Below are 21,783 nucleotides of genomic sequence, written 5' to 3'. Positions count from 1 at the left end.
GATAGAGGAGGTCGACAGGATGGCGCATGCACAGCTGCAAACCTCTGAAGGACCCTGCATCTTGTTGTTCGGGGGACGTTGGAGGCACAAGCAGCTTCAAAAACTTGTCTGCTGCTATGACAAGGCTTTTTTGCCGCTGCTCTTTCAACCTGACGTAATTGCCTGTAGGAAAGAGTCCTCAATTTGCCCTTATCAGCACGCACACGTGTGTACTGTGAATCAGCTACATACTTCTTGATTGCCAGGACACTTCATCCTGATCATCGCACAATGTTGATTGTAGTCATGCCTTGACCTAAACACTCCACAATTTGTTGCTTCTCAGCAGCCGACACATCCTTTTTCTTTCCCATTTTGGCAGAAAATGTAGGCTGCTTAATAATGTGAGAGAGCCTTCTTAAGTAGTCTTGCCTTTCATTGGACACACCTGCCAAACTAATTAGCACAGGTGTCTGCAATTGCTTACAGTGATATAAAGAGCCCTGACACACATCACCATCAATGAGTTTAACTGACAAACAAACAAATTCTTCCCTTATCACTCCTAAACACTTTTTGTATAATAATTTGGAACGCGATGTACATGTGCTTTTCCACAAAACACCAGTGGTTCACGTAGTGAATCTTACAGTTCTAACTTGCCAACCGTGGTCTGTATGGAGTTGTTCAATAAAGGGCCCAAAATTAAGATAACATAGATGGGAGAGGTCTCTATGAATAGGAATTCCTAAGTATTTGATACCCTGTGAGGGCCAGGCAAAGGGAAAGTTGGACTGGATGGAATCCTATATGGATTTGGGGAGGGAGACATCGAGGGCCTCAGACTTCGCTGCATTGATTTTAAAATTTTACCATGTAACAAAGTGATCTATTTCAGCCATAACAGCATGGATGGATATATGTGATTGAGTGATATATACTAGGACATCATCAGCAAATAGAGAGCACTTGTACTCGGTGCCTCCCACCTCAATCCACCTAATATTGGGGTTATGGCGAATTGATGAGAGCAGGTGCTCCGTCACTAGGATGTATAAGAGAGGGGACAGAGGACATCACTGCCTTGTCCCATTGGTGATTGTGAAAGGTGATGAAAATGTTCTGACGCACCCCCTGGGCCTTGGGACACCCGGAGCCGGACCCTTTTTGGTGGATGCTGGTGGTTGTAGTCTTCGTGGTGGCGACCCAGTTCCGTGGCTCAGGGCGGTCAAACCAGTGGCGGAACTATTTATGTGGTTTTCATGTTTAAATGTCCGACTACGCCACCCGTGGATTGCGGTCAGAGTGAACCGCCGCTACAGGGCAGACCACTGAGGCTGGTGTTGTGGGTGCAGCAGAGCGTAGCATAACTCCCCACGGGAGGAGTATAGCCTCAGGGCAGTGTATGCGGAGGATGGGGGTGATGGTGCAGGGCAGCAGCAGTAACGACACGGAGTCAGTGATGCAGTTCAGGGCCTTTACTCACAGTTCTTATTATCCAGACCACGTCTGCAGGTAACGGCTGCCCACGTCATACTGTGCTCACCAGGTGAGGGGCTCAGACAACTCCCAGATAACTTTGGAGCACTTCACAGGACCCCCTTTGTGTGTCCTTTGTCTGGCCTTTCTTACCAACACTTCTGTCCGGCTGCCTCGGGCCTCCTCTTGGTAAACTTGGCGCCAGTTTCCCTGACCCTATGTGGTGCCTTCCTAGCGGGTGTAGCGAGGGGCTGCGCCACATAAAATGTCAGAGCCTCCGGTTTCTAGCTGAGGGTCGTTTCCTGCCTCCACTAGTTCGGGGACCGGTCTCCCCCTTTGGCCTGACCCCTCCACGCAGGTGGATTCGGGCGTGCGGTGGCGACTCGCCCGTCCGCACCCCTGGGATCCCTTCATTCCTCGTTCCTGGAGCCTTCTCCGCTCCTCTTCCTTCCTTCTCCCTCTTCCAGGCCTGGGCCTCTGTTACTAGGCCCGCCTCCGGAGCAGAGCTCATGCAGAGCCCCTGCTCCCTGCCACTTCTGCTCAGACTTCTCTGCACTGAACTAAGATGGTGCCCACCTTTTATACTCCCTTCTCAATGCACCCAGGAACTGCTTCCTCCCTGCTCCTGCACTACAGGGTTCCCCTTCCTCAGTGTTCCCTCCCCCCACTCCAGCCAGGGACAGGGACTGTCGTGCCCATCTCAGGGGCATATTGGTCGCCCTGCCCCACGGCAATGTGGTGTAATGCATGCAGGTGTCGGGTCCTGATCCACACTCCATCCTTACCTGAGAGTGAGATATCACACCTCTGGGTGAGGTGCAATACGTCTTTAGCAACCGAGCCCTCAGGGTGCTACAGTTCCATTTATCTTCAGCCTAGGTGACGTATTGCGATACAGGGCCGTGATTTTGGCTATAAAAGGGTCCCCTAGACCCCTACCCCAAGCTTTTTAAGAGAATCATATATGGCGTGCCAGGAGACTCTATGGAATGCTTTCTCAGCATCCAACGAGAGTATCTAATTACAAATTTTTAACTGCATCTAGCCCAGGAAATACTTTGTGCCTAGTAGCAGTGTCTGCTAGTAAGCGGATTATCCCGGCTGTTAAGCAAGCTGCACCACCTGTAGTTTAGACACTTAATTTTTTCAAAGGAAATGCTTCGGGACCATGGGATACTTAGTGAAGAGCATCAGGAGGCACCCCAAGGCATAGGGGCTGGGACTGGCAGTAGGATGCCTTGCGGTGGACAGCCGAGCTCGATCCTTATAAAAGCTTTTTAACTGCAGCAGCTTTAGTGGACGCTACTGGAGCTGGAATTACCGCGGCTGCTGGCATGAGACTTGCCCTCCAATAGATCCTTGTAAATGGATTTAAAGTGTATTCATTCAAATTAGAGAGACAATTTAAATTAAAAAGCTTAGAGCTGCCTCCACCACAGGGGGGCTCGCTCCACCCACCAGCGGACAGGCACCAGTATTGGGAGAGGGGGGCTGGCCGTCAGGGTTCACCGCGGCTCTGGCACAAACCCGGCGACACGGAGGTGGCACGGGCAGGAGCGGACTGGCCGTGTCGGCTTCTCACTTTTTGGATTTTAGAAGGGCATGACATGCCTATATCTGTGTCTCCCCCTCCTTTTACTCCTCCACCTCTTTTATTTTCGCATGACTATATGTACTTGTCACTTTTCCATGTGTTAGTTATGTCTTCTGAGCAGTTTGTCAGCTTTTGGACACCTTTGAAGGTGTTTTCTATGTGTTTCTATGTGTTTTTGTTTGCCTGCCATTGGTTTTAACGGTGTTCGAAGGTGTTCGACGAACAGTTCGACGAACAGTTCGGCGAACACACGGGTGTTCGACGAACCGAACCGAACTCGAACACTACGGGGGTGGCTCAACACTAGTAATGATAAATAGAATCCACCTGTGTGTAAGTCTCCGTATAAATGCACCTGCTCTGTGATAGTTTCAGGGTTCTGTTTCAAGTGCAGAGAGCATCATGAAGACCAAGGAACACACCATGCAGGTCCGAGATACTGTTGTGGCAAAGTTTAAAGCCGGATTTGGATACAAAAAGATTTCCCAAGTTTTAAACATCTCAAGGAGCACTGTGCAAGCGGTCATATTGAAATGGAAGGAGTATTAGACCACTGCAAATCTACCAAGACCCGGCCGTCCCTCTAAACTTTCATCTCGAACAAGGAGAAGACTGATCAGAGATGCAGCCAAAAGGCCCATGATCACTCTGGATGAACTGCAGAGATCTACAGCTGAGGTGGGAGAGTCTGTCCATAGGACAACAATCAGTCGTACACTGCACAAATCTGGCCTTTATGGAAGAGTGACAAGAAGAAAGACATTTCTCAAAGATATGCATAAAAAGTCTCATTTGAAGTTTGCCACAAGCCACCTGGGAGACACACCAAACATGTGGAATAAGGTGCTCTGGTCAGATGAAACCAAAATCGAACTTTTTGGCCAAAATGCAAAACGATATGTTTGGCGTAAAAGCAACACAGCTCATCACCCTCAAAACACCATCCCCACTGTCAAACATGGTGGTGGCAGCATCATGGTTTGGGCCTGCTTTTCTTCAGCAGGGACAGGGAAGATAGTAAAAATTGATGGGAAGATGGACGGAGCCAAATACAGGACCATTCTGTAAGAAAACCTGTTGGAAGTCTGCAAAAGACCTGAGACTGGGACGGAGATTTATCTATCAACAAGACAATGATCCCAAACATAAAGTAAAATCTACAATCGAATGGTTCAAAAATAAACATATCCAGGTGTTAGAATGGCCAAGTCAAAGTCTAGACCTGAATCCAATCGAGAATCTGTGGAAAGAGCTGAAAACTGCTGTTAACAAACGCCCTCCATCCAACCTCAATGAGCTCAAGCTGTTTTGCAAGGAAGAATGGGCAAGAATTTCAGCTTCTAAATGTGCAAAACTGATAGAGACATACCCCAAGCGACTTGCAGCTGTAATCGCAGCAAAAGGTGGCGCTACAAAGTATTAACTCAAGGGGGCTGAATAATATTGCACGCCCCACTTTTCAGTTTTTAATTTGTTAAAAAAGTTTAAAATATCCAATACATTTCGTTCCACTTCACGATTGTGTCCCACTTGTTGTTGATTCTTCCCAAAAAAAATTGAATTTTATATCTTTATGTTTGAAGCCAGAAATGTGGCAAAAGATAGAAAAGTTCAAGGGGGCCAAATACTTTCACAATGCACTATATATATGGTCTACCGTCTGTAAATGGCGCCCCCATAATTCTTGGTTCTACTTGAGGAATATTGAGGGTAGTAATGATCACTCCCATCATTGTAACTGTGTAAAAAAAAAAAAAGTCAAGACAAAAAAACTCACATGACACTTTAATTTTCTTTCTTTTTATCTTTTATTGGAATAGCAATAAGCAACATTGTAATAAAAATATTACTGGTCCTTTAAGAAATTAAACTCTAATCGCAATGACTCTCAGGTCAGGCCCCATAGAAACCACAGAACTGGTTGTGGTCATTGAGGACAGGCTGAGAGCCACTGGACCCAAAGATCCAGAGGAAGGCGAAGAAACCCCCCGGAGAGTTCTGCCTCAGGGGGGAAAAAATTCCTTCCTGACCCCAGTTGTGGCGATCGGATATTTCCCTGGATCACGTCTGTCCTGCTGCATATTGCTGTATATCTGCATGTATTGTAAGCTCAGGAGAGCTGACCCTGGGAAAGAAAAGACAAATACACCCTGCTCAAGAGGAGCTTAGAATCTAATATACAACATACAGCAGGGGTCTCAAACACGCGGCCCGCGGGCCGCATGCGGCCCCTGAGGCTGCTTTATGCGGCCCGCAGTCACAGACCCCTTGACGATCCCGACCAGGTCCAGGAGGAGCCGCCGACAGCAGCGCTGAATTGCCACACAGAGACTGTTTCCCAGCACTGCATTTTCAATGTCAGCCGCCGGCCAATCAGAGGCCAGCAGCTGATATCTGCGTGTCGGCGCAGCGAGTATGACGTCATTGCCATATGCAGATGCCAGCTGCTGGCCTCTGATTGGCCGGCGGCTGACATTGAAAATGCTGTGCTGGGAGACAGTCTCTGTGCGGCAATGCAGCGCTGCTGTCGGCGGCTCCTCCTGGACCAGGTCGGGATCGTCAAGGGGTCGGACTCTGTGGTGCCTGCGGGCCACATCTGCAGGAAGGCCGCCGAGGGAACGGAGGACAGGTGAGAATCATCTTTTTTTTTTTCTATTTTATGTGTGTGAAGAACAGCACAGGGGGCACAGAGCCACAACATGGGGACCTGGATGGGGCACATAGCCACAAGAGGGGACCTGGATGGGGCACATAGCCACAGGATGGGGACCTGGATGGGGCACATAGCCACAGGATGGGGACCTGGATGGGGCACATAACCACAAGATGGGGACCTGGATGGGGCACATAGCCACAAGAGGGGACCTGGATGGGGCACATAGCCACAGGATGGGGACCTGGATGGGGCACATAGCCACAGGATGGGGACCTGGATGGGGCACATAGCCTCAAGATGGGGACCTGGATGGGGCACATAGCCACAGGATGGGGACCTGGATGGGGCACAGAGCCACAACATGGGGACCTGGATGGGGCACACAGCCACAACATGGGGACCTGGATGGGGCACATAGCCACAGGATGGGGACCTGGATGGGGCACATAGCCTCAAGATGTGGACCTGGATGGGGCACATAGCCACAAGATGTGGACCTGGATGGGGCACAGAGCCACAAGATGGGGACCAGAGCCACAAGATGGGGACCTGGATGGGGCACATAGCCACAAGATGGGGACCTGGATGGGGCACATAGCCACAAGATGGGGACCTGGATGGGGCACATAGCCACAAGATGGGGACCTGGATGGGGCACATAGCCACAAGATGGGGACCTGGATGGGGCACATAGCCACAAGATGGGGACCTGGATGGGGCACATTGCCACAGGATGGGGACCTGGATGGGGCACATAGCCCCAAGATGGGGACCTGGATGAGGCACATTAGTACAAGATGGGCGCCAGGATGGGGAACGTTGCCACAGGATGGGGACCTGGATGGGGCACATAGCCACAGGATGGGGACCTGGATGGGGCACATTAGTACAAGATGGGGACTTGGATGGGGAACATTACTACAAGATGTTTTCCATTATTACTATATGATGCTAATTGTAAGACAATATTACTGTACGTGGCCAATTGGGGGAAATAAAATTGTAAAAAAAATAAAAAATAAAATAAAGCATGAAAAAATATTGGGCACTAAAAATGCTGTTTTATATGTAAACTAAAGTAAACACAAAAAAGTGCACGTTTATTATCGCCACATCCATAACGACCCAAGCCATAAAAAACACGCAAAAATGTTCAAAAGGTGTATACAAAAAAAATGGTATCACTAAAAATGTCACATTGAACAAAGAATGCGGCCCCCCAAATTCAAATTTTTTCCATGTGCGGCCCATATACCCAGCCGAGTTTGAGACCCCTGACATACAGGCTGCTCCTGAGGGCATGCAGAATAATGTACACCCTGTCCTAGGAGCTTACAATCTAATATACACCGCGTGCAGAATTATTAGGCAAATGAGTATTTTGATCACATGATATTTTTTATACATGTTGTCCTACTACAAGCTGTATAGGCTTGAGAACCAACTACCAATTAAGTAAATCTGGTGATGTGCATCTCTGTAATGAGGAGGGGTGTTGACTAATGACATCAACACCCTATATAAGGTGTGCTTAATTATTAGGCAACTTCCTTTCCTTTGGCAAAATGGGTCAGAAGAGAGATTTGACGGGCTCTGAAAAGTCCAAAATTGTGAGATGTCTTGCAGAGGGATGCAGCAGTCTTGAAATTTCCAAACTTTTGAAGCGTGATCACCGAACAATCAAGCGTTTCATGGCAAATAGCCAACAGGGTCGCAAGAAGCGTGTTGGCCAAAAAAGGCGCAATATAACTGCCCATGAATTGAGGAAAATCAAGCGTGAAGCTGCCAAGATGCCATTCGCAACCAGTTTTGCCATATTTCAGAGCTGCAACGTTGCTGGAGTATCAAAAAGCACAAGGTGTGCGATACTCAGGGACATGGCCAAGGTAATGAAGGCTGAAAAACGACCACCTTTGAATAAGAAACATAAGATAAAACGTCAAGAATGGGACAAGAAATATCTTAAGACTGATTTTTCAAAGGTTTTATGGACTGATGAAATGAGAGTGACTCTTGATGGGCCAGATGGATGGGCCAGAGGCTGGATCAGTAAAGGGCAGAGAGCTCCACTCCGACTCAGACGGCAGCAAGGTGGAGGTGGGCTACTGGTATGGGCTGGTATCATCAAAGATGAACTTGTGGGACCTTTTCGGGTTGAGGATGGAGTGAAGCTCAACTCCCAGACCTACTGCCAGTTTCTGGAAGACAACTTCTTCAAGCAGTGGTACAGGAAGAAGTTGGTATCGTTCATTAAAACATGATTTTCATGCAGGACAAAGCTCCATCACATGCATCCAACTACTCCACAGCGTGGCTGGCCAGTAAAGGTCTAAAAGAAGAAAAAATAATGACATGGCCCCCTTGTTCACCTGATCTGAACCCCATAGAGAACCTGTGGTCCATCATAAAATGTGAGATCTACAGGGAGGGAAAACAGTACACCTCTCGGAACAGTGTCTGGGAGGCTGTGGTGGCTGCTGCACGCAATGTTGATCGAAAACAGATCAAGCAACTTGCAGAATCTATGGATGGAAGGCTGTTGAGTGTCATCGTAAAGAAAGGTGGCTATATTTATCACTAATTTTTTTTTGTTTTTGCATGTCAGAAATGTTTATTTCTAAATTTTGTGCACTGATATTGGTTTACCTTGTGAAAATAAACAAGTGAGATGGGATTATATTTGGTTTTTATTAAGTTGCCTAATAATTCTGCACAGTTATAGTTACCTGCACAAACAGATATCCTCCTAAGATAGCCAAATCGAAAAAAAGCCCACTCCAACTTCCAAAAATATTAAGCTTGGATATTTATGAGTCTTTTGGGTTGATTGAGAACATAGTTGTTGATCAATAATAAAAATAATCCTCTAAAATACAACTTGCCTAATAATTCTGCACACAGTGTACAATATACAGACTGCTCCTGAGGGCATGCAGAATAATGTACACCCTGTCCTAGGAGCTTACAATCTAATATACAATATACAGGCTGCTCCTGAGGGCATACAGAATAATGTACACCCTGTACTTGGAGCTTACAATCTAATATGCTATATACAGGCTGCTCCTGAGGGCATGCAGAATAATGTACACCCTGTCCTAGGAGCTTACAATGTAATATACAATATACAGGCTGCTCCTGAGGGCATACAGAATAATGTACACCCTGTCCTAGGAGCTTACAATCTAATATACAATATACAGACTGCTCCTGAGGGCATGCAGAATAATGTACACCCTGTCCTAGGAGCTTACAATCTAATATACAATATACAGGCTGCTCCTGAGGGCATGCAGAATAATGTACACCCTGTCCTAGGAGCTTACAATCTAATATACACCGCGTGCAGAATTATTAGGCAAATTAGTATTTTGATCACATGATATTTTTTATACATGTTGTCCTACTACAAGCTGTATAGGCTTGAGAACCAACTACCAATTAAGTAAATCTGGTGATGTGCATCTCTGCAATGAGGAGGGGTGTTGACTAATGACATCAACACCCTATATAAGGTGTGCTTAATTATTAGGCAACTTCCTTTCCTTTGCCAAAATGGGTCAGAAGAGAGATTTGACGGGCTCTGAAAAGTCCAAAATTGTGAGATGTCTTGCAGAGGGATGCAGCAGTCTTGAAATTTCCAAACTTTTGAAGCGTGATCACCGAATAATCAAGCGTTTCATGGCAAATAGCCAACAGGGTCGCAAGAAGCGTGTTGGCCAAAAAAGGCGCAAAATAACTGCCCATGAATTGAGGAAAATCAAGCGTGAAGCTGCCAAGATGCCATTCGCAACCAGTTTTGCCATATTTCAGAGCTGCAACGTTGCTGGAGTATCAAAAAGCACAAGGTGTGCGATACTCAGGGACATGGCCAAGGTAATGAAGGCTGAAAAACGACCACCTTTGAATAAGAAACATAAGATAAAACGTCAAGAATGGCACAAGAAATATCTTAAGACTGATTTTTCAAAGGTTTTATGGACTGATGAAATGAGAGTGACTCTTGATGGGCCAGATGGATGGGCCAGAGGCTGGATCAGTAAAGGGCAGAGAGCTCCACCCCGACTCAGACGCCAGCAAGGTGGAGGTGGGGTACTGGTATGGGCTGGTATCATCAAAGATGAACTTGTGGGACCTTTTCGGGTTGAGGATGGAGTGAAGCTCAACTCCCAGACCTACTGCCAGTTTCTGGAAGACAACTTCTTCAAGCAGTGGTACAGGAAGAAGTCGGTATCGTTCATTAAAACATGATTTCATGCAGGACAAAGCTCCATCACATGCGTCCAACTACTCCACAGCATGGCTGGCCAGTAAAGGTCTAAAAGAAGAAAAAATAATGACATGGCCCCCTTGTTCACCTGATCTGAACCCCATAGAGAACCTGTGGTCCATCATAAAATGTGAGATCTACAGGGAGGGAAAACAGTACACCTCTCGGAACAGTGTCTGGGAGGCTGTGGTGGCTGCTGCACGCAATGTTGATCGAAAACAGATCAAGCAACTGGCAGAATCTATGGATGGAAGGCTGTTGAGTGTCATCGTAAAGAAAGGTGGCTATATTCATCACTAATTTTTTTTTGTTTTTGCATGTCAGAAATGTTTATTTCTAAATTTTGTGCACTGATATTGGTTTACCTTGTGAAAATAAACAAGTGAGATGGGATTATATTTGGTTTTTATTAAGTTGCCTAATAATTCTGCACAGTAATAGTTACCTGCACAAACAGATATCCTCCTAAGATAGCCAAATCGAAAAAAAGCCCACTCCAACTTCCAAAAATATTAAGCTTGGATATTTATGAGTCTTTTGGGTTGATTGAGAACATAGTTGTTGATCAATAATAAAAATAATCCTCTAAAATACAACTTGCCTAATAATTCTGCACACAGTGTACAATATACAGACTGCTCCTGAGGGCATGCAGAATAATGTACACCCTGTGCTAGGAGCTTACAATCTAATATACAATATACAGGCTGCTCCTGAGGGCATACAGAATAATGTACACCCTGTACTTGGAGCTTGCAATCTAATATACAATATACAGACTGCTCCAGAGGGCATGCAGAATAATGTACACCCTGTCCTAGGAGCTTGCAATCTAATATATAATATACAGACTGCTCCTGGGGGCATACAGAATAATGTACACCCTGTCCTAGGAGCTTATAATCTAATATATAATATACAGGCTGCTCCTGAGGGCATGCAGAATAATGTACACCTTGTCCTAGGAGCTTACAATCTAATATACAATATACAGGCTGCTCCTGAGGGCATACAGAATAATGTACACCCTGTCCTAGGAGCTTATAATCTAATATACAATATACAGACTGCTCCTGAGGGCATGCAGAATAATGTACACCCTGTCCTAGGAGCTTACAATCTAATATACAATATACAGGCTGCTCCTGAGGGCATGCAGAATAATGTACACCCTGTCCTAGGAGCTTACAATGTAATATACAATATACAGGCTGCTCCTGAGGGCATGCAGAATAATGTACACCCTGTCCTAGGAGCTTACAATCTAATATACAATATACAGGCTGCTCCTGAGGGTATGCAGAATAATGTACACCCTGTCCTAGGAGCTTACAATCTAATATACAATATACAGGCTGCTCCTGAGGGCATGCAGAATAATGTACACCCTGTCCTAGGAGCTTACAATCTAATATACAATATACAGGCTGCTTCTGAGAGTTTACAGACTAATCTACACCCTGCTACTAGGAGCTTACAATCTAATATACAATATCTAAAGGTAGCTTACCGAGGGGTGGCTGCGGTGGAGCATGGTCACAGGAGGCCGGTGTCGCTGCTTCAGGAGGCCGGTGTCAGTGGGCCCTGGGCTCTCATAAGATGTCGGCGCTGGTGAGCAGAGTCCCTTTTCCTATTGATTGCCCTGCAGTGGGCTTTGGGAAATGGACGCTTTTTTCCTAGGAAAGGGGACTCTGCTCACCGGTGCCGACATCTTATGAGAGCCAAGGGCCCTCAGCATTGCCCCACTCCTGCTGCCGCCAGCCCCCTGAAGCAGCAGCCCTGCCTCCTGTGGCCCCATTGCACCGCCGCCGCACTCCCCCCCGATAGCCTACCACTAAACGGACTATAAGAGGCACCACCATTTCATTTAAAAAAATTATTTTCCACCCCAAAATTTGGAGTGCGTCTTATAGTACAATGCGTCTTATAGTTCACAAAATGTGGTAATGGCAATGCAAGTCTATGGGTCTGTGAAAAAATTGGATCACGCTTTGATGAGTGTGGTCCGATTTTCACTGACTGACAGAAGGGAGAAGGTGGGAAACATTTTGTTTCTCCTCTCCACATCCGAGAAAAACTGATGCCGCTCTGATCAAAGTCTGATCAGAGTCTGTAACTCTATTACACCAGTTGCCTTTGCTTCAGTTCTGCTCATGATATCCTGTGGTTCCAGTTTTGGTCCTCCTGCTGCCATCAAGCCACTACGTTCTCCGTTGTTTCTGCTCGGCCATCCTGCTGCGCCACCGTCATCTGTCCGTGCTTCATTACTGCTGCTCATCTGAACTAGATGAGACATAACATCTATAATGACAAAAAAAAGAGGATTAAATGATAGGTCATATTTCAGAAATCACTCAGATGTTTCCTGAGATTTTTTAGGGGTAAATGGTGCAGTTCTGAACTTGACCACAAACACCCCGCAGCTACACAATGTGTGAATGGGGCCTTAGTGTTAAGTGAACAGTTTCCTACTTGGACTTATCTTCCTCAAGCTGCTGCTTCTGAGGACACAAGATGGTTCAGAATTAGAACTGTATACATTCTGTACCAATTGTGATGTCGTGTGATAGCTATGATGTCATGAGCCCTATGATGTCATGAGCCCTGTGATGTCATAATAACTGCCACTGCTGTGCTCTGTATCGAGTTTCCAACATCAAGGAACAGTTGAATTTATAAAACAAATCACAGGCTGCAAATAAACACCAGCCCCATTTTTAATTGAGTCATGACGCACGTTAAAACCTAAACATTTCCACCCTTTTATTCTAATCCGCATCACCTACTACTCTATGAACTAAAGGAAACTCAGGCGCGATACTGCAATTCCTGATCACGATAAGCCATCCGTTCCTGGTCACCCCTGATCCAACAGGACCAAGACAGCTGACAATGGAGAACTGTACCAGTCTGCTATTAGATTTATGTTATGAAAACACTATGTTTTGACAACATTAATTGCAAAGCTACCCAAAAATGAAGCCAAATGGAGTTGTCTTAACTGGCCCACTCCTTTGTATACGCTTTTATTAGAGCACATGGGTGTCATAGAGGGCAAAAGCAGCCGACTGCTGAGGGTCTTCAAGACCTCTGACAGATGATCAGGTGATCGCCAGCAAGTCCTCATTTAGGGAAGGGGTTGTCCAGATTGGTAACCCCTCTAAGATTGGGTTCACACTGGCTTTCTAAAGCACCCAAATGTGCAGGTTTTGCTTTGAATCTGGTCAGTAACATTTTTCTTTTAAATTACAGAATCATTATAACAATCACAGCAAGGGACACATGATCCAGCGCTTTTTGCTGAGATTTTCAGGTGAATGATGCAGTTCTGAATCCGACTACTAACCCCCCATCTATACAATGTATGAGTGAGGTCATACGTGAAGAGTTCCCTACATGGACTTGTCACCTTCAAGCTGTCAGGCTCTAATGAAGCAAGATGGCTCAGGTGTTACACTTTGTACATTCTGTAACATACCTGGCGGCATCCTTGCATAGTGGTCCATCTCCCACTGTGCAAGAGCGCGCACTTGATCTCCAATCCAGTCTGCTAGCCTGGCTTCCCTCCATGCTGCTTGCTTGCCTCTGTGTCTGCTGCTTAAGGGCGGCGCCCGATCACTTCTTGCTTTTTGTACCTGCTGCAGGCACACCCCTTGTGCGTCCTCAGCCTATTGCTGTCTGTCATCTGGTATTTAACCCAGCTGCTCCAATGAATCTCTGCCTGAGCATTGTGTTCTGTCAGTTGGCCTTTGGTCACTGATATGCCAGGTCCCGTTTATGTTTCCTGCCTTCGGTATCAGTTCCCGTGTCTGAACTGTGCCCTGTCTGTATTATCTTCTAGCCTGTTGTCTTCTGCCTATCCTGGAGGCTGTATTTCCAGGCCTGTGTGAACTCGCTCCTGCCTGTTCGTTCCACCTTCTAGGGGCCGCATACCTAGACCCGCTCCTGCATTTTGCTGCTGTGTCTGTTCTTGTCTGAATACTCTCCTTGCCTGTTTTGTTTTTCTCTATGTCCGTACCTTCCCTTTTTCTGCAGAGTCTGAACTCGTACCTAACTCCTGCTCGTTGTCACTGTACTTCCGTTTGTGAGTTTGTGGTCCACTCGCTACTTCTCTGCAAGTACCCTGTGGGTATCTGGTTCTGCCTTTCCCTTCTAGTCTGTTCCGTGTGAACAGAGCCCTGTCCCCTCCGCGTCTGCGGTTTCGCTTTGCTCAGCCCTGTACACCGCGTCTGCGGTTTCGCTTTGCTCAGCCCTGTCCACCGCGTCTGCGGTTTCGCTTTGCTCAGCCCTGTCCACCGCGTCTGCGGTTTCGCTTTGCTCAGCCCTGTCCACCGCGTCTGCGGTTTCGCTTTGCTCAGCCCTGTCCACCGCGTCTGCGGTTTCGCTTTGCTCTGCCCTGTCCACCGCGTCTGCAGTTTCGCTTTGCTCTGCCCTGTCCACCGCGTCTGCGGTTTCGCTTTGCTCTGCCCTGTCCACCGCGTCTGCGGTTTCGCTTTGCTCTGCCCTGTCCACCGCGTCTGCTGTTTCGCTTCGCTCAGCCCTGTCCACCGCGTCTGCGGTTTCGCTTCGCTCAGCCCTGTCCACCGCGTCTGCGGTTTCGCTTCGCTCAGCCCTGTCCACCGCGTCTGCGGTTTTGCTTCGCTCAGCCCTGTCCACCGCGTCTGCGGTTTCGCTTCGCTCAGCCCTGTCCACCGCGTCTGCGGTTTCGCTTTGCTCAGCCCTGTCCACCGCATCTGCGGTTTCGCTTTGCTCAGCCCTGTCCACCGCGTCTGCGGTTTCGCTTTGCTCAGCCCTGTCCACCGCGTCTGCGGTTTCGCTTTGCTCAGCCCTGTCCACCGCCGTCTGCGGTTTCGCTTTGCTCAGCCCTGTCCACCGCGTCTGCGGTTTCGCTTTGCTCAGCCCTGTCCACCGCGTCTGCGGTTTCGCTTTGCTCAGCCCTGTCCACCGCGTCTGCGGTTTCGCTTTGCTCAGCCCTGTCCACCGCGTCTGCGGTTTCGCTTTGCTCAGCCCTGTCCACCGCGTCTGCGGTTTTCGCTTTGCTCAGCTCTGTCCACCGCGTCTGCGGTTTCGAATTTGTCTCCCAGTCTGTACTGGACAATACCCAGCCTGCGCTCTAGTCTGCCTGTTCCTGTATTCCCCGGTGTGGGTCAACAGCCGTGTCCGGAGTCTGACCTGGAGTAGACCCTGGTCCCTCTGCTCGGTTCCTCCCTGGTGCACTGGCGTCGTATGCCGTCGTGCGACCTTGGTCGGATCGGGCAGATACTTAGTTACGCCCCTCCAGGCACTCTCCGGTTCATGGCACAGTGGAATCACTACATAAACACGCACACGCCAGTCAGTCCGGGCGTGTGCATTACAGTATGCTCAGGCCATGGTTCCCTTTGACCCCCACGGCCTTCGCTCTCTGAGACGTTTTTTAGCGAATACGTGCATTAAAAATAAATTAATTAAAAAAATAGATAAATAGAAAAAAAAAAATTTATTTATTTTTTATTTTTTCTCTAGCTATGGCCCAGGCGAATTACGCACCCGTTCAGATGGATCTATCAGCACTTGTTCCTGCGGATCTGCCACGGTACTATGGGGATCCAAGACTGAGTCGTGCATTTGTGGAGCAATGCTTGCTATACTTCAAGTTCTACCCTCTTTATTTTCCCACCGATCGGGTTAAGGTGGGATTCATGATGTCTAACCTAGCGGGTGATGCCTTGGAATGGATCAACCCCCTATGGGAAACACAGGATCCTATCCTCCTGGACCTTCAGGCCTTCCTGGTGGCCTTTCTAATGGTCTTTGATGACCCTAACCCGGAGGCTCCTGCTGAAGCTTCACTTCCCAATATCCCGGAGCAGCCCCGATGGGTAATGTGTGTGGGTGGCGCACTAGTCCTCCTGCTCGAAGAGACTACGGCCCAACCAGAATCCACACAGGATGACTACGCTCTCCGGAATACTTCTCCCAACCTTAAGAGGCAGTCCAGACGTGCTAGGCGTAGAGGAAAGCCGTCACGCCCCGGTCTGTCCTCCCAAAGACCTCCTGACCCCAACCTTGAAGTCCCTGTTGAAGCTTCATTTCCCAGTATCCCGGAGCAGCCCCGACGGTTAATGTGCTTGGGTAGCGCACCAGTTCTCCTGCCCGAAGAGACTGCTGCCCACCCAGAATCCACACAGGAGGACTTCCTGCACCTGGTATCTGATACTTCACCCACTTTAATCGGTGAGCCTGTCCAAGGGTACTCCGAAGCAGAGGTTACCACCGAGTCTCTACACCACTCCGACCAGGCGGAGGACCTCCAGTTGTCTCCTGAACCCTTCGGGGTGCTATCTGGTAGCGAATGGACAGAGACTTTCCTATACTCTGTACTTGATACCTTCCCCGCTTCATTCAGTGAGTCTGACCTAGTGTACTCCGAAGCAGAGGTTACCCCCGAGTCTCTACACCCCTCTGACCAGGCGGAGGACCTCCAGTTGTCTCCTGAACCCTTTGGGGTGCTACCTGGTAGCGAATGGACAGAGACTTTCCTATACTCTGCACCTGATACCTCGCCCGCTTCGTCCAGTGAGTCCGACCTAGTGTACTCCGAAGCAGAGGTTACCCCGAGTCTCTACACCCTTCCGACCAGGCGGAGGACCTCCAGTTGTCTCCTGAACCCTTCGGGGTGCTGCCTGATAGCGAATAGACAGAGACTCTCCTATACTCGGTACCTGATACCTCGGCTGCTTCATCCAGTGAGTCTGAACAAGTGTACTCCGAAGCAGAGGTTATCCCCGAGTCTCTACACCCCTCCGACCAGGCGGAGGACCTCCAGTTGTCTCCTGAACCCTTCGGGGTGCTACCTGATAGCGAATGGACAGAGACTCTCCTATACTCGGAACCTGATACCTCGCCCGCTTCTTCCAGTGAGTCTGACCTAGTGTACTCCGAAGCAGAGGTTATCCCCGAGTCTCTACACCCCTCCGACCGGCGGAGGACCTCCAGTTGTCTCCTGAACCCTTCGGGGTGCTACCTGATAGCGAATGGACAGAGACTCTCCTATACTCGGTACCTGATACCTCGCCCATTTCATCCTGTGAGCTTGACAAGATGTACCCCGAAGCAGAGGTTACCCCCGAGTCTCTACACCCCTCCAACCTGGCGGAGGGCTTCCAGTTGTCTCCTGAACCCTCTGGGGTGCTACCTGATAATAAGTGGAGAGAGACTTCCTTGTGTGTTATTCCTGGTACTCCACCCGTTTCGTCTGTTGCTGAGGATGGCTGGATAGGAGGTAGCATCCTAGCTACCCAGAGGAGACCAGTTTTTCCGGTGGACAGTGGAAGTGATCTCCTTGAAGTAAAGGATTGGCCCTCGAATTCCCTGCGGAACATTCTGGCAGGCCTGAAGAAGAGGGGGTGTAAGGGGGGGGTACTGTAACATACCTGGCGGCGTCCTTGCATAGTGGTCCATCTCCCACTGTGCATGAGCGCGCACTTGATCTCCAGTCCAGTCTGCTAGCCTGGCTTCCCTCCATGCTGTCTGTTTGCCTCTGTGTCTGCTGCTTAAGGGCGGCGCCCGATCACTTCCTGCTTTTTGTACCTGCTGCAGGCACACCCCTTGTGCGTCCTCAGCCTATTGCTGTCTGTCATCTGGTATTTAACCCAGCTGCTCCAATGAATCCCTGCCTGAGCATTGTGTTCTGTCAGTTGGCCTTTGGTCACTGATATGCCAGGTCCCGTTTATGTTTCCTGCCTTCGGTATCAGTTCCCGTGTCTGAACTGTGTCCTGTCTGTATTATCTTCTAGCCTGTTGTCTTCTGCCTATCCGAGAGGCTGTATTTCCAGGCCTGTGTGAACTCGCTCCTGCCTGTTCGTTCCGCCTTCTAGGGGCCACATACCTAGACCCGCTCCTGTATCTTGCTGCTGTGTCTGTTCTTGTCTGAATACTCTCCTTGCCTGTTTTGTTTTTCTCTATGTCCGTACCTTCCCTTTTTCTGCAGAGTCTGAACTCATACCTAACTCCTGCTCGTTGTCACTGTACTTCCGTTTGTGAGTTTGTGGTCCAATCGCTACTTCTCTGCAAGTACCCTGTGGGTATCTGGTTCTGCCTTTCCCTTCTAGTCTGTTCCGTGTGAACAGAGCCCTGTCCCCTCCGCGTCTGCGGTTTCGCTTTGCTCAGCCCTGTCCACCGCGTCTGCGGTTTCGCTTTGCTCAGCCCTGTCCACCGCGTCTGCGGTTTCGCTTTGCTCAGCCCTGTCCACCGCGTCTGCGGTTTCGCTTTGCTCAGCCCTGTCCACCGCGTCTGCGGTTTCGCTTTGCTCAGCCCTGTCCACCGCGTCTGCGGTTTCGCTTTGCTCAGCCCTGTCCACCACGTCTGCGGTTTCGCTGTGCTCAGCCCTGTCCATCGCGTCTGCGGTTTCGCTTTGCTCAGTCCTGTCCACCACGTCTGCGGTTTCGCTTTGCTCAGCCCTGTCCACCGCGTCTGCAGTTTTGCTTTGCTCAGCCCTGTCCACCGCGTCTGCGGTTTCGCTTTGCTCAGCCCTGTCCACCGCGTCTGTGGCTTCGCTTTGCTCAGCCCTGTCCACCGCGTCTGCGGCTTCGCTTTGCTCAGCCCTGTCCACCGCGTCTGCGGTTTCGCTTTGCTCAGCCCTGTCCACCGCGTCTGCGGTTTCGCTTTGCTCAGCCCTGTCCACCGCGTCTGCGGTTTCACTTTGCTCAGCCCTGTCCACCGCGTCTGCGGTTTCGCTTTGCTCAGCCCTGTCCACTGCGTCTGCGGTTTCGAATTTGTCTCCCAGTCTGTACTGGACCCTGCCCAGCCTGCGCTCTAGTCTGCCTGTTCCTGTATTCCCCGGTGTGGGTCAACAGCCGTGTCCGGAGTCTGACCTGGAGTAGACCCTGGTCCCTCTGCTCGGTTCCTCCCTGGTGCACTGGCGTCGTATGCCGTTGTGACACCTTGGTCGGATCGGGCAGATACTTAGTTACGCCCCTCCAGGCACTCTCCGGTTCATGGCACAGTGGAATCACTACATAATTACGCACACGCCAGTCAGTCCGAGCGTGTGCATTACACATTCTATACCAATTGTGATGTCACATGATGTCTATGATGTTTATGTGCTTTGTGATGTCAACAAAACTGCCTGTTTAACCCCTTCCAACTCAATGGCACACTTTGATTTTGTGAACAGATTATTTGGATGCAACGGCGCAGACAATGAAGGGACAATAGTAATCATCCAAAACTATAACTCTAGGGACGCGCACACACACACACACATATATATATATATATATATATATATATATATATACTGCTCAAAAAAATAAAGGGAACACTCAAATAACACATCCTAGATCTGAATGAATGAAATATTCTCATTGAATACTTTGTTCTGTACAAAGTTGAATGTGCTGACAACAAAATCACACAAAAATCATCAATGGAAATCAAATTTATTAACCAATGGAAGCCTGGATTTGGAGTCACCCCCAAAATTAAAGTGGAAAAACACACTACAGGTTGATCCAACTTTGATGTAATGTCCTTAAAACAAGTCAAAATGAGGCTCAGTATTGCGTGTGGCCTCCACGTGCCTGTATGACCTCCCTACAACGCCTGGGCATGCTCCTGATGAGGTTGAGGATGGTCTCCTGTGGGATCTCCTCCCAGACCTGGACTAAAGCATCCGCCAACTCCTGGACAGTCTGTGGTGCAACGTGACGTTGGTGGATGGAGTCCCAGATGTGCTCAATCGGATTCAGGTCTGGGGAACGGGCGGGCCAGTCCATAGCTTCAATGCCTTCATCTTGCAGGAACTGCTGACACACTCCAGCCACATGCGGTCTGGCATTGTCCTGCATTAGGAGGAACCCAGGGCCAACCGCACCAGCATATGGTCTCACCAGGGGTCTGAGGATCTCATCTCGGTACCTAATGGCAGTCAGGCTACCTCTGGCGAGCACATGGAGGGCTGTGCGGCCCTCCAAAGAAATGCCACCCCACACCATTACTGACCCACTGCCAAACAGGTCATGCTGAAGGATGTTGCAGGCAGCAGATCGCACTCCACGGCGTCTCCAGACTCTGTCACATCTGTCACATGTGCTCAATGTGAACCTGCTTTCATCTGTGAAGAGCACATGGCGTCAGTGGCGACTTTGCCAATCCTGGTGTTCTGTGGCAAATGCCAAGTGTCCTGCATGGTGTTAGGCTGTGAGCACAACCCCCATCTGTGGACATTGGGCCCTCATACCACCCTCATGGAGTCAGTTTCTAACTGTTTGTGCAGACACATGCACATTTGTGGCCTGCTGGAGGTCATTTTGCAGGGCTCTGGCAGTGCTCCTCCTGTTCCTCCTTGCACAAAGGCGGAGGTAGCGGTCCTGCTGCTGAGTTCTTGCCCTCCTACGGCCCCCTCCACGTCTCCTGGTGTACTGGCCTGTCTCCTGGTAGCTCCTCCAGCCTCTGGACACTACGCTGACAGACACAGCAAACCTTCTTGCCACAGCTCGCATTGATGTGCCATCCTGGATGAGCTGCACTACCTGGGCAAATTCTGTGGGTTGTAGAGTCCGTCTCATGCTACCACAAGTGTGAAAGGCCAACCAACATTCAAGAGTGACCAAAACATCAGCCAGAAAGCATTGGTAATGAGATGTGGTCTGTGGTCCCCACCTGCAGAACCACTCCTTTATTGAGTGTGTCTTGATAATTGCCAATAATTTCCATCTATTGTGTATTCCATTTGCACAACAGCATGTGAAATTGATTGTCAATAAGTGTTGCTTCCTAAGTGTACAGTTTGATTTCACAGAAGTTTGATTTACTTGGAGGTATATTCTGTTGTTTCAGTGTTCCCTTTATTTTTTGAGCAGTGTATATATATATATATATATATATATATATATATATATATATATATACACTGCTCAAAAAATCGGATTCAGGTGTAGGGAACGGGCGGGCTAGTCCATAGCTTCAATGCCTTCATCTTGCAGGAACTGCTGACACACTCCAGCCACATGAAGTCTGGCATTGTCCTGCATTAGGAGGAACCCAGGGCCAACCGCACCAGCATATGGTCTCACAAGGGGTCTGAGGATCTCATCTCGGTACCTAATGGCAGTCAGGCTACCTCTGGCGAGGTGCAGCCCTCCAAAGAAATGCCACCTCACACCATTACTGACCCTGCCAAACCAGTCTTGCTGAAGGATGTTGCAGGCAGCAGATCACTCTCCACGGCGTCTCCAGACTCTGTCACGTCTGTCACATGTGCTCAGTGTGAATCTGCTTTCATCTGTGAAGAGCACAGGGCGCAAGTGGCGACTTTGCCAATCCTGGTGTTCTGTGGCAAATGCCAAGCGTCCTACAGTGTTGGGCTGTCAGCACAACCCCCATCTGTGGACATCGGGCCCTCATACCACCCTCATGGAGTTGGTTTCTAACCGTTTGTGCAGACACATGCACATTTGTGGCCTGCTGGAGGTCATTTTGCAGGAGCCCTTGCACAAAGGCGGAGGTAGCCGTCCTGCTGCTGGGTTGTTGCCCCCCTACGGCCCCCTCCATGTCTCCTGGTAGCACCTCCAGCCTCTGGACACTACACTGACAGACACAGCAAACCTTCTTGCCACAGCTAGCTTTGATGTGCCATCCTGGATGAGCTGCACTACCTGAGCAACTTCTGTGGGTTGTAGAGTCCGTCTCATGCTACCACGAGTGTAAAAGCACAACCAACATTCAAAATTGACCATATCATCAACCAGAAAGCATTGGTACTGAGATGTGGTCTGTGGTCCCCGCCTGCAGAACCACTCCTTTATTGAGTGTGTCTTA

This window comes from Phyllobates terribilis, unplaced genomic scaffold (genome assembly GCF_046119375.1).
Source record: "Phyllobates terribilis strain yellow unplaced genomic scaffold, ASM4611937v1 Scaffold_11__3_contigs__length_659146591, whole genome shotgun sequence".
Classification (NCBI taxonomy): Eukaryota; Metazoa; Chordata; class Amphibia; order Anura; family Dendrobatidae; genus Phyllobates; species Phyllobates terribilis.
Note: the sequence above shows the minus strand (reverse complement) of the source record.